The following is a 14,040-nucleotide window of genomic DNA, read 5'->3' on the forward strand; positions in this document are numbered from 1 at the left end:
ACTTGCATTGGAGCCAAACTGGAAAATGCAAACTGGACTTGAAGGCTCTTGGACCTGGGTTCAATTCTTGACTCCACCTAGCTACTTAATCCTAGGCAATTCAGTGACTCTCAGTTTACTCAACTGGAAAAGAAAAGTAATAAAACTTATCTCCAAGAGTTGTTATAGTGATTACATGATAATGAGGAAACTCCTGAGTCCTGGTGCAATCAATGTTGAGTTGAAGAGTAGGGAAGACTACATTGTTTAAAATGGTCCAAGGGCTCCCCAAAACCTTTAGTGAAAGGTTCAGTATGGCTTCCTTTCCTCCGAGAGCCCAGCTTATTTCCACAGCTTCCCTCCTACCCTCTGCCTCTTCACTCCTACCCAACCGGGGTCAGCTTCTGATCTGTGACACTTTTAGAATCAACATCCTGAATGCTGAGACTCAGTATTGCATTCTGTAGCATTTTCTGAAGCCTTTAACTCACCGAGGGGAGTTGACCCTTCAAAGGCCCTTCTTTAGCACAAGCCGTCAACCTACCTTTTCCGCAGTTAGCCCTTGGCCCTGTGGGGGTGAGCTTGATCACCCCAGACATCACTTGACAAGGAGCATGTTGCATTTCTCTTAAAACACAAAACAAAAATTTGCTGGCTGGCTGCCCAGTTTCTGTTACGTAGACCCAGATTAAATTTCTCTTGGACTGGTTTGTAGAGCCCCTGGATGCTGGACTGAAAAGTGATTTATGTTTTCTCTTGGCAGGGAATTACCCAAGTGAAAACTGCATTGAAAAATAACTGTTTAACTGGAGTGTGTGTGTGTGTGTGTGTGTGTTCGTATACATTTATATGCATGCCCTAGTCTTGTCCAGTTGATAAGCTGCTTCTCATTGGCTGACAAGCTTTAGAAGCAGAAAATCAAGAGCCAGGAAAAGGGACTTACAAATATGCCAACCTTAATAGTAGCAGGGTTGCCATGATTAAGTTTTAAATTTGATTCCGAACTCCCTGGCAATCAAGGCAAAAATGAAAACATAATCAGGCATGTAGCTCTCAATAACAGAAAGGAAGGCCCTCCTGACCCTTCTTGAAAGCATTCAGAATATTACAATAATAACAACAGTCATTTACTGAGCACTCTCTATGTACCAAGAGCATATTTTGTGCTTGTAACAACCAAACAAATTAGTTTTTTCTTTTATGGTTGAAAAAATTAGGCTTACAGAGGTGATGACTTTTGTAAGACTTTCCAGTTAGTAGCAATTGAAACCTGAATTACCATCCAAGTATATCTGACTCCAGCTACTAACAAACACTGTCTTTCCAGCCTGTGATAGACATGTCTTCAGTAACGTTTTCATAGCAAATGTGCTACTTTTAATGGCTGTTTGACCTTCAAGTAGACATTTCAAAATTTGGGGGTTTGTTTTGTGTCATATTCAAACTGAAAATGAGTTGAGTGACTGAGCCTCGGAGCTTTGCTCCATCCTCTTTCTCATCAAAAAGTAAAGAATAAAACTTAATATATATTGAGTCTACCATGCTAGGTGCCCTACATTCATTTCTTTATTTAAACTTCACCCAAGGCCGGATGCAGTGGCTCACACCTGTAATCCCAGCACTTTGGGAGGCCGAGGTGGGTGGATCACCTGAGGTCAGGAGTTCGAGACCAGCCTGACCAATATGCTGAAACCCCGTCTCTACTAAAAATACAAAAATTAGCCGGGCGTGGTGCCGTGCACCTGTAGTCCCAGCTACTTGGGAGGCTGAGGCAGGAGAATCACTTGAACCAGGGAGGCAGAGGTTGCAGTGAGCCAAGATCACACCACTGTACTCCAGACTAGGTGACGAGAATGAGACTGCATCTCAAAAAAATAAATAATAAAAAATAAATAAACTTCACCCTAAAAAAAAGTGTGACTTAGAGTCTTAATAAGGGGTTTTTGGTTACCAGTTGCAAGACCCACCTGAAAGAGTTTAAATAAAGGGGTACCCATAATTATAAATAATGTGTATCTGGAAGAACTCAAGGGCAGGAAGTGTGGCTGAGCTTCATAAGAGAGACAAGGATCAGAAACTGGGAAGTCAGAACACTGACTGGACCTACTTCTCCAAGGGGTATTGTCTTTTGACCCTGCTTCTCTATGCATCTCTATGTTGGGGTAAACCTTCTTGTTTCCAAGTACAAAAACCTCCATTAGGGTTACACTCCTGGATTTTGGTTCATGAATTTGGGGAAGGGACAAAGCACTCATAGTTCAACTGTTTCCCCTCGCATTTTTCCCCTCCATCTATGTGGGGCAGCCTCTGGCTATTCAGGGTTGTCTATGAAAAGTCTGTCTCATTATGTGTTCAGCATTGCCACACTAAACTATGTTTATCTGCAAAAAGCTCATGCGTTACTCCTCCTCTGCCATAACCTCATGAATCACTTAATTGGTTTGGAAGTGAGGCAAGGAAAGGGGAGGTTACTTATTGGGCCCCCTCAAACTCCAACATGTAGTCAGATACGGTTACCCAGTCATGGTGTCACCCCCACTACCCAGATCAAGAATTAACAGAAACTCTGGAAGAATCTTCTTAAGGATTCTTAAGGATTTTTTAGATTCTGACTGAGCTAACTTGAGTCAGTCTACCATGGGTCCAATCAGCTTTGCCAGGGGCCTGGAGTCACATGGTACAGAGAGGAGGAGAGCAGTCGGAGGGAAAGAATCAAGGGCTAAGCAGATACCTCAAGGTTTCTATTATAGGCAGGCATTGTCATCTCCTTTTCACCAGTGGAGAAATAGCATCTTAGGGAGAAGACAGTCTCACCGCTAATATCAGAGCTAAAATTCATACCGAGGTCTGATTGACTCTAAAGGTTATGTTCCTAACACAGTTATAAGATCTCAGAAGCTGACCCTGAGCTGGCATTCTCCAGCTGGCATTGAATAGAATACCTGGCATCATGTAAACTAGCCCAACAGTAATACTGATAAGAAAGGAGAGCTAAGATTTTACCTTTTCATTTTTTTAATTTTAAAAATGAGACGGGGTATCACTATATTGCCCAGTCTGGTCTTGAACTCCTGAGCTCAAGCAGTTCTTCCACCTTGACCTCCCAATGTGCTGGGATTACAGGCATGAGCCACTGTGCCCGGCCTTACCTTCTCATTTTTTGTGACATCTTCTTTTCTTTTCTCCTTCTGAACTACCCTAGAAATACGAGCTGCAAAGACTAATAAAAAGAATACTAGGTCGGGCTCGGTGGCTCACGCCTGTAAGCCGGGGAGGCTGAGGCAGGAGGATCACTTGAGATCAGGAGTTTGAGACCAGCCTGCACCTGTAGTCCCAGCTACTCGGGGGGCTGAGGCTTAAACCCAGGAGGTGGAGGTTGCAGTGGGCTGAGATTGTACCACTGCACTCCAGCCTGGGTGACAAGAGAGAAACTCCGTCTCAAAAAAAAAAAGTATACTGTACTTGGTCCCAGAAAGTCTCCACTTACAAGCTCCATGTCTTTAAAACACACAGATATTAAGCTCTTTGATCATCATTCAGTTTTTCATTTATTTAGCCTATATAGATGTATGTATGTATATGTATATGTTAATGTAATATAAAGCATATGTATTATATACTTATAATACATATTATACATAAATATATGTATGTCAATATAATATATATTAAGCATATGTATTGCAAATATTTTATACTTAGAAATATATAATATGTATTATATAAGAATATTTATTATATATACATATGTGTAATACATATTACATGAACATAAATATATTATACTTATATAAGTATATAATACATACGTTTAATATTGCATTACATTAGTATATATATAAATCTATAATACATATGCTTAATATATATTAATGCCAGGCTGGGTGTGGTGGCTCACGCCTGTAATCCCAGCACTTTGGGAGGCTGAGGCAAGCAGATCACGAGGTCAGGAGATCGAGACCATCCTGGCTAACACAGTGAAACCCCATCTCTACTAAAAATACAAAAAATTAGCCGGGTGTGGTGGCAGACACCTGTAGTCCCAGCTACTCGGGAGGCTGAAGCAGGAGAATGGCTTGAACCCAGGAGGTGGAGCTTGCAGTGAGCCGAGATCGCGCCACTGCACACCAGTCTGGGCGACAGAGCGAGACTCCATCTCAAAAAAAAAAAAAGAATGGCTGACCAGAAAAAGGGACGCCACGTACAAAAGCCCTGAGTGGGTAAAGAGCTTCACAGTCAAGGAGTAGAAACATACCCAGTATGGCCAGAACACAGAAAACCAGCGGGCAGGGAGATGCAGGAAGGAGTAGCCAAAGATGAAAGGAAAGTGAGGGCCAAATTATGCAGGCTACGTGAAAAATGTCTGGTCTTGCTCCTAAGGGCAATGGGAAGCCATTGAAGGAGTTTAAGCAGGAAAGTGATGGGATCAAGGTTGTTTTAAATGGATTGCTCTGGAGCCTATGAGGAGAAATGACTGGAGGAAGCAAGACTGGATGTTGACAACTCATATATCTGACAAACTACTTTGGAAAACTGTCTGGCAGTTTCTTATAAAGTTAAACATACATCTACCCTATGACCTAGTAATTTCATTCTTGGGTATTTATCCAAGTTAAATGAAAACATATGTTCACAAAATATTTGTACAAAATTTATTACAGCAGTTGTATTCATAGTAGCAAAGATGATGAAGAAAAAAGCCACTAAATTTCTATCAAAAAAATGAATTAATAAGCAAATTGTGGTGTATTTCTACAATGGCATACCACTCAGCAATACAATGGAAGGAATTCCTCATACACACAACATGAATGAGTCTTAAATCCATGAAAAAAGCACAGATATGTACATACTGTATGATTCCAATGATATGAAACGAAATCAATGTACAGAAAAAATAGTCCCTAGTAATAGAAATCAGAAAGCAGTTGCCTAGGGGAAGGAGACATTGACTGGAAAGAAAAAAATGAAGGATTATTCTGGGGCGATGGAAATATTGTATCTCTTTTTGTATATGGCAGTTACCCAGTGTATACAACTGTCAAAACTTATCAAAGCAAAACAGCTGGACTTGTGCTTTTTATTATCTCGAACTCCGGAGCTCAAGCGACCCACTCACCTTGGCCTCCTAAAAGTGCTGGGATTACAGGCACGAGCCATCATTCTCAGCGTGCTTTTTATTAACTGTACTTCAATTTAAAAAAAAAAAGAGTGGACACTGAGGAAGATAGGAGGCAACTGTAATAATCCAGGAGAATGGCCTGGTGCCCTATTATTGGGGACCAAATAAAATAACATGTATAAGAGGGCAAACAATAAACCTTCATGCAAACCATGAAGCTCTATGCAACCTTGTGCGAAAGTGAGGACCGAGTCTAACTTAACCCCTATCAAAATTTGGAGGTGATGGAGACTTCCAAAATTGCCCCCGAGGCAGTCCCATTGTTTGCAATGAAGGGCTGGGGGGTGATTAATCATGATCATTTGGTTGGTTTGCCACAGTTTGGCAGGAAGTGGGACCAATGACTGCTGAGAGTCATCAGAATACTTGACCTTGGGGCAAAAAGCAGGGGAGGGGCAGGAGCTGCTTTTGCCAAAAGTCGTTTTCTACCGAAAATTGGGCTTTCCCAAACAAGAAGTGTATTCAGCTGCTGGCCTGGAGTCTTGAATTTATTTTTTTGTATAATTAAGGTTTGAAGGATACAGCAAAAAAGGAAGCAGACTGTCAGTTCCTGAAGCAGGGGCCATCACCATCAGTGACATGGCCACCCAGCCTCCAGAAGAGTCTGCTGGGGGCTGAGAGTGTGTGGGAAGTACACAGAGGCTGCTTGCAAGCATCTGCCTCTGACTGCAGACAGGTTTGGAGAAACAGCTGTGTGGAAATCAGGCAAAAGCTATCTGAAGAACTGTTCACTCACCATTTAACTGAATTCAACTTTGTTTCCATGACTTTTTTTTTTTTTTAGTGTTAATAAATCTCTGATTATTTGCTTTAATTTAATGTTGATTTTGTTTTCTCAAAACCACTTGGAATGAGCAGACACAGCTGGATCCTCCCTGTTTACCCCAGTGGATGCTAAATGCTTTGGTGAAGAGGAGACATCCCCGCACAAAGCAGAGCTGTGGATTCTCTGACCTCCTTGAAGACCCTCTTCTGAGCTGCAGTGAACATTTGCCATATTTTTATTAACGGGTGTCTGTCATCAAATCTCCCTCTGTAAGGGTTGGTCACTGTTGTGGCTTCTCTTGATGTGAGGTCGGACTCACCTTCCATATCAAAAGTGGACAAAATCACACTCACATTGTCTCGTTCACACATAAACACACAACCCTGGCACAATCTGAGGTCAGTAACTGACTTTGGCTCAGCCCACCAAGTGGTCTTTCCCTGAAGTGTGAATCTCAGGGAAGCAATACAAACACAGGCAGGGGGTGGGTGGCTACCTCTGGAGACAGCTGGAGGTCGTCCTTTCAAAAGCAGGCTGGCAGGCATGCTGACCAAACTACTCCTGCCAAGGCACCATTGCTGTGGTTCCTTTGGCCTGGCCTTCTGACCCTCCCCTAATTTCTACTCATTTCTAAGGTTAATTCTCGTCACTCTCCAACCACTCCAATACATTTCCTTCCATTTATGATCTCTAGAGTCTGTTTTCATTGCTGACACCTAAGATGGTGCATAATCATAAGCCAGTGTGATTTCATTTCCTATCTGAAGCCTTCGAAAAAAATGCTCTCAAGCAGTATCTCAGACACCCAAACCCAAGGCTTTACTTTGGTGGCAATGGAAAGACACCTGAATGGGTGGGCGTGGGAATAGGGTAAGAGGAGTAGAAAAGAGGAAGGGAAAGAGAAAGTACTGCATATTTCATACCTACTATAGTCTAGGACTGAGGATAAAGCAATGATCAACACAGGCAGAGGCTCTAACAGATGCCAGGAGCCAGCTAGGCATTTGTCCGGCTACCTTATGATAACATTATAGGGAGGGAGGTGCTCCCATATCCCAAGTGGGAAGAGTGCGGCTCAGTGAGGCTGAGAAACTTGCCCTGGGTCACACAGCAGATGACTATTGGAGCTGGTGGAATCTGAACCAGATCTCATTCCTACCACATCTGCTCTTTCCACTATATAAATTTGTTAGACAATGGTGGGTAAACCACGCACCTTTTTTTCTTTTCATATTTTGATTTCAGTGTTGTATCCATGATTTGGAACGAGCCCACCTGAGCCTAATGATGTGACGAGATCATTGGATTATATATGTATTTACTTTAAAAACACAAGGTAGAAAACTGTACTGAGTCCATGAAAAGAGAAGCTGGAGGCACGTCAAAGCCTGTTTTGATTTAAGTAGAATAGATCCAGCTTGAGTGTAAATTCGAGACTGTGTTTGCTTGTGTCACACTCTATTTTTCAAATTACTTTCATATGTCCCGTTTCATTTATTTCCCCCAGTTCTGGATGGGAAAACTGAGGCCTGGGACTTGAAATAACAGATGTATGTTTGTACAGCAAATTATCGTGAGAGCCAAAACTCAAACCCATACTCTGTCACCGAACCCCACTGCTTCTTTCAGCACACAATAATTATTATTATGCCAAGTAAGTTTAACAAGGTGACTTGGATCAATTCATTCTGATGATTTGAGTTGGCTCCTGGGATCATCTGGGTAAATATTAGGCCCACATTTCTTTCCAAACGTATTCCATCTCTCTCTCTCTTTGGTTTTTTTCTTAACTTTTTTCTACATTTTCACCTCTCCTCCCTCATCATACCTCCCTCCCTTTCTCTGTTAAACTCCTCCCCTTCTCTTCTTTCCTCCCTTCCTCTCATCCTCTCACCCACAAAAACATTTGTTTGTCTTACATAGAGATAGTGTCATGTGACTGGGTGGCTGAAATGAGAAATATCTTTTAAGCTCCTGGAAGCAGAATATTTTCTTATGGATTTTTTATTGTTTGGATTGTTTTGCCAGGCTAATGAAAGAAGACTCTGAGGTCCCCTTATCTCAGGCCAACTAGAGGATGCCTTCAAGTTTTTGTTTTTCTTCCCAAGCTGGTTCCTTACAAATGCATCCAGAAGGTCATTCCCAGGTCCCCAAGATAGTGGTGGGTAATCAATCACATCCAGGACATCAGCGTCACAGCAGATAAGCTCATGCATGGGAGGATTTGGGAAAGGAGAAAGGGGAGCCTAAACTATCCCTGAACCACGTGCTCCAGCAAATGCAAGTGGAGGGATTACTTTTTCTGGGAGTTCACTGGGACAGTCACAAGTATATTCTAGCTTCAATGACCATTCTTCCCTTTTGATTTTTGACTCAAAACAAATAAAAATACACATACATAAAATCCTTAAATATTTCCTATATAATCTGATAATTGCAATTCAGCAAGCAATAAAGATTGTGTGATTGTGTTTAACAGCTCCAAGGGCTGGGTCCACACAGGGCCCCCAGGCAATAACTAATCCCTCTGAAACAAACAGAGAGGACTCCAGCCCTGGCTTTGCCAAGGACAAGTTTTGTAAGCTTATTTAAGTCACCTAACTTCTCTAGGCCTCAGATTCCTCAGCTATAAAATAATGAGCTAGTTTATTATTTCAACCAATGCTTATTAAACATCCACTTTGTGTCAGGCTTTGTGCAAGAAGCTGGAAATATTTTTAAAGTATAGACACAGTATCTGTTCTCAGAGGTTCTCAATGTTTAATGGGGGAAAAGATGCATCATAAGAGAAAAGTGCTGTAGATGGGCAAAGGTAAAAACAACTCAGCCCAGGAGCTTATCTTTAGGATTCTTCCCAACCCCAAAAGTCTACGTGTATGGCATTTTTTTGTCTGTTCATTTTGTTTTGGTTGTCTTTTCACATTAATGTTATTTCATTCTTTCTTGACTAGTTGTTTTCAAATCATGTTGTCATTATCAACCATTACCAATTACTAAACACATACTGTTACCCCAAATGTTGTAATTACCCCAACTGTTGGTAATTACCCCAACGACTCTAAAAGTTAGACATTATAATCACTATTTTTATATAATAACACTGAAGCCCAGAGAGATTAAGTAACTTAACCAAGGTCACATCACTAGAAAGTTACGGAACTGGGATTGGAGTTGACCCCTGTCAACTCCAAAGTACATGCTCTTCCTACTACTTGGTGTTGCCTTAGGTATATATAGCCACTTAGGACAAACATCATTTACAGGAGCAGGTGTGAAATAAAAATATGAGGCCCTTTGTTCAAATATTATTGAAAAATTCAAGATAGCAACAGCAAAGCATTAAACAAAGCACAAGGCCTGTCTAAGCACAGGGCTCTGAATGACTGCCCATGTTGCACACCCAGGAATCCAGCCCTGCCAGCCACAATTCAGTTTGCAATGGCATCTCCCACTGAAGCAGAAAAGCTTCATAGCAATTTGCAGGCCCAGATCACAGTCGCAGAATGTTTCAGTGATCATGCTTCACATGTAGGATTTCTGGCATTACCCAGAGGGTTCACTGTGAACCACCTGGCAGGACTTGGGGGCTCTGTGTGGTAGCTTTTTCAGAGTAGCCCTGGCACCTAACCTAAAGAAAACTAATATCATTTCTGGTAATGCCAATTACTTTTATTTATTTTTTTTTTGGAGATGGAGTTTTGCTCTTGTTGCCAGGCTAGAGTGCAATGGCACAATCTCAGCTCACCACAACCTCCGCCTCCCAGGTTCAAGTGATTCTCCTGCCTCAGCCTCCCAAGTAGCTGGGATGACAGGCATGTGCCACCACACCTGGCTAATTTTGTATTTTTAGTAGAGACAAGGTTTCTCCATCTTGGTCAGGCTGGTCTCGAACTGCCGACCTCAGGTGATCCAACCACCTTGGCCTCCCAAAGTGCTGGGATTACGGGCGTGAACCACTGCACCCAGCCAGCCAATTACTTTTTTTAATGTGGGGAAAGGTATATAATCTTGCTGAAAGAGTTTTGTTCCGTGTGATGGTTCATGCCTGTAATCTCAGTATTTTGGGAGGCTGAGGCAGGAGGATGACTTGAGCCCAAGAGTTTGACACCAGCCTGGGAAACAGAGACCCCTGTCTCTACAAAAAATACAAAAAATTAGCCAGGCATGGTGGTATGTGCCTGTAATAGGAGGCTGAGCTGGGAGGATCACTTGAGCCTGGGAGGTTGAGGCCACAGTAAGCTATGATCATGCCACTGCACTCCAGCCTGGGTGACAGAGTAAAGAAAAATTAAAAAAAAAAAAAAAAAAAAAGAGTTCTGGTCATACCCTCACACCCTTACTCTTACATTTAGAACATTTAGAACATTAATGCTGCATAAATGGAACATGTCCAAAAGCCTCTTAGGCTGCAAGCCTCCTTTTAAATTGCAAACTGGGACCAGTACGTGTGCCCTAATAGAGGGCAGTAGGAAAAAAAGCAACAAGAGCTTTGCAGCTGCTGGATTACGAACCTCTCTACTGAGGCACTAACTCCTATTGAGGTGTTAGCTCCTACTGACCCAGCAGAGGCTGAGTAAAGATTGTCATCTTGGTCAATGATTCTTAATCAGTGGTATTTAATCTTTTGAGATCACAGACCCCTTATTTGAAAAGTATGAACCATCTCCCCAGAAAAAAGACAGGTGTATGTAAAATATTCTTGCATTCAATTGTAGACTCTCTGCCATAGCCCTAGATTTTTTAAAACCACATTTTAAAGCATGGCTCCCCTAATTATAGAATTGTCAGAGGCGTCTGAACCAGAGCAACTCCATCTTGAGTAGGGGCTGGGTAAAATAAGGCTGAGACCTACTGGGCTGCATTCCCAGACGGTTAGGCATTCTAAGTCACAGGATGAGATAGGAGGTCAGCCAAGATATAGGTCATCAAGACCTTGCTGATAAAATAGGTTGCAGTAAAGAAGCCAGCTGAAACCCACCAAAACCAAGATGGCCATGACAGTGACCTCTGGTTGTCCTCACTGCTACACTCCCACCAGCAACATGACAGTTTACAAATGCCATGGCAATGTCAGGAAGTTACCCTATATGGTCTAAAAGGGGAGGCATGAATAATCCACCCCTTGTTTAGCATATCATCAAGAAATAACCATAAAAATAGGCAACCAGAAGCCTTGTGTCAGTGGAGTAGCCATTCTTTTATTCCTTTACTTTCTTAATAAACTTGCTTTCACTTTATGGACTCGCCTTTAATTCTTTTTTTGCACGAGATCCAGTAACCCTCTTTTGGGGTCTGGATCTGGACCCCTTTCTGGTAACAGAATCTTCCAGTGTTAGAACTAGACACAAACTTAGAGATGATTTTTGTGAAAGCACCTTATTCCTAGTGCTGTGAAAACTGAGGTCATTTGGGATAATAAATGGTTCCGCACATTTTCAAAGAGCTAGTCCTCTCATTGTCAACGCTACCTTGAACTAGTTGCCCCACTCCTAATTTGCTCCTGTCAAAACACTGCAGCCAAATGCAACAATCTAGTGCCACAATCTAGTGCCTGGCTGCTGCCAGGATGTCAGTGAACGTTTGTGGAGCACCTGAACCAGCCAGGGTATTGGGCGCAAGAACAGCTCTTGTCCTTGAGAAGCTCAAACGCATCTAGAGGAGAAACAAACAAGAACAATATAATGTAATATAACACACGCAATTACAGATGTTTGAACTAGGTTCAGAGGTGCCCTAAAGGAAGGTGCTACAGGCTCTGCCTGATTGGATCATGCGAGGCTCCCAGAAGAGGAAACGCATATGCAGGGACTTGAAGAAGAAGAGGAAACACTTGTGCAGGGACTTGAAGAATGAGCAGAAGGGCCATGGAGGGAAAGAGCCTGCTGGCTGAGGAGTCCAGCATGCAGGAGCAGAGAACACTGAAACAATCTGAGGACAGGAGGAGCTGGAAGTGGCTAGGATTGGCTAGAGCATAGGGTGTGTCTGAGGAAGAGGAATGATGTGGCTGGAAGAGAGGGGAAGAGCCAGACCTGAGGGTCTTGGATATTACTCTGAGGGGTTTGGACATAAAGAAGAATATCAGCCGATGTGATGGATTAAGGAGCTCCTTCCTGGGGGTGGTGCAAGGAGGCCAGATAGTCATCTGTCCTGGATGGCCTTCTGAGGGGCTGGTGGTAGGGGTGGGGTGGGGCTGGAGTGAGGGCAGCCTCTCTGAGATCCCTATCACCTCTCTAAAAATCAGCCACTGCCAAACACTAGAGAACCTAAGAAGTCCCCTGTAAAGCAGAAATGACAGGCAGTCAGCCTAGAGTACACCTTTAAAAAGTCAGTAAGACATATACACCAGAAAAAGACCACGCTTCTCCATTAAAAGATAGCCAAATGGGAGGAGGCCTTCTCAAAAATATAGGGAAATTTCTCACTTGATGTATTGATGTTTTTCCTCTGCAGAGCTTCACATTTTTCATCCATTCTTAAAACTGAGCCAGTTTAGCCCTAGGAGGTGGGCAGGCTCTGAGGAATCATCAATCAAGAGAAGAGAACATCGCCAGAAACACGTAAGGGAAACGTTTCCATGTCACTACTTCTCAGGATTCCTGGGCATTAAGGGTACTTAAGAAGTGCTTGTAAGGAATGTGTTTTCTCCCAAGCAAACGCATAAACAAAAAATCCTAATTACAGGGACACTGCACTGAGTCTGTCCTAAAGCTGTTCTGCCTGTATTCACCAATAGGTGTCATTACAGCCCTCTTTTAAAAGAAACAAAGCTTCAAAAAACACTGACCTCGAGAATAATTTTTCCATAGTGTTCCTATTTCTCAGTCAAAAAAAAAAAATATATATATATTTTTTTAACATGAGTGAAAACTGCAAATGTTCAGGACTTAGCTCTTGAGTGGCTACTAAAGATTATAATTCCTCAGACTACCTGCAAATATCATGAGTCTTACAGAATCACAAAACACATTTTTATTGAAATATCCATGGTAAATATACATTTTACAGGAAATTCCATTGCGTTTACACTATTTATTTAATAGAAATAATCTCTGGGATTATTTGCATTTATTTCTGAAGGAGGATGTTTTTCCTTCCTGGGAATAAGTTCAGGAAATGGGTGAAATGTTCAGGAAGTTAGCTAAATGCTGATGTAAATCCAAAAGGAAGGTCTGTTGTTTCTTTCTTTCTTTTTTTTTTTTTAAAGGGGTGGGGGGTGGACACACAAAAAAGCTAGGAAGTAGTTCTCTCATTCACTTATGGAAAAATGTTATACTGAATTTCTGATTTAAAAGGAAGAGAATTAGAAAAAATGTGTGGGCCCATGATATGGTTTTCTGTAGGTCTGGTTAGGCAATCCACAGTAGTTAGCAAAGAAAATTGTGTCAAGAAACAAAATCTACGTGGGAGACATGACTTGGATTCAGTTTGTCCTAAATTAAACCTTTACTATGAAATTTGAATCGGCTACTCTAAGAAATAAGTCGTGTTAGAAAACTCTGAGTCCTGAAGAGCTGGTGGGGCCCCTTAGCACTACATAAACAGCTAAATGCTACCCTCTCCTCCCAAAGACCCTGTCCCCTCCACTAACAGTGTCATGCTGACCCTCGGACTGCAAGGGGGAGTCTGAATGCAGTGAAACTCAAGATCTCCAGGGGTACCTGGTCAGTGTTGCAAGCTGCTGTGGCCTTTGGCGTTATTTATCTTTAGTTTGCAACGTAGGGGTGTGCTGTATCAGGTATGCAGAGCAAACAGAAACTCCTTGCTTTTAGAAAGCAAAGATTCGGCTCATTGACCAGAGCTACAGAGGACACAATTTGTTGTGGCTTCTCTGAAAATCACCCCCTCCTTTCCATCTCTCTACTACCACCTTCATTCAGGCCTTCATGGTTTCTCATCCAAACCAGTCTTCCTGTCTCCTGCTTGCCTTCTTCCCAGCCCACAGTCCACACGGCAGACAGAGCAAGCTATGTAAAAACACCAACAGGGACATGAGCCTTCCTTGCTTTCAAACTTTTGCCGACTCCCCTGTGCTGAGCACAGGAGAGAATACGGCCTCCAAGGCCTTTCATAACTTGGCCTCAGCCCACCTTCCCTCCCACTCCAAGAATCTCAG

The 14,040-nt window shown here is 42.4% G+C and overlaps 1 long non-coding RNA gene across 3 annotated transcripts in view; it reads left to right on the plus strand.

The window, feature by feature from the left end:
* Window positions 1-14,040, plus strand: part of LOC134762105 (uncharacterized) — a 43,979-nt gene that overhangs the window by 16,507 nt on the left and 13,432 nt on the right. The window contains exons 2-4 of one of the 3 annotated variants that reach the window (XR_010141746.1): window positions 6,020-6,196; window positions 7,956-8,088; window positions 12,378-12,484. This is a non-coding gene — a long non-coding RNA (uncharacterized LOC134762105). The other 2 variants (XR_010141745.1, XR_010141747.1) reach the window with 2 other exon arrangements.

This window comes from Pongo abelii, chromosome 9 (assembly GCF_028885655.2).
Source record: "Pongo abelii isolate AG06213 chromosome 9, NHGRI_mPonAbe1-v2.0_pri, whole genome shotgun sequence".
Taxonomy (NCBI): domain Eukaryota; kingdom Metazoa; phylum Chordata; class Mammalia; order Primates; family Hominidae; genus Pongo; species Pongo abelii.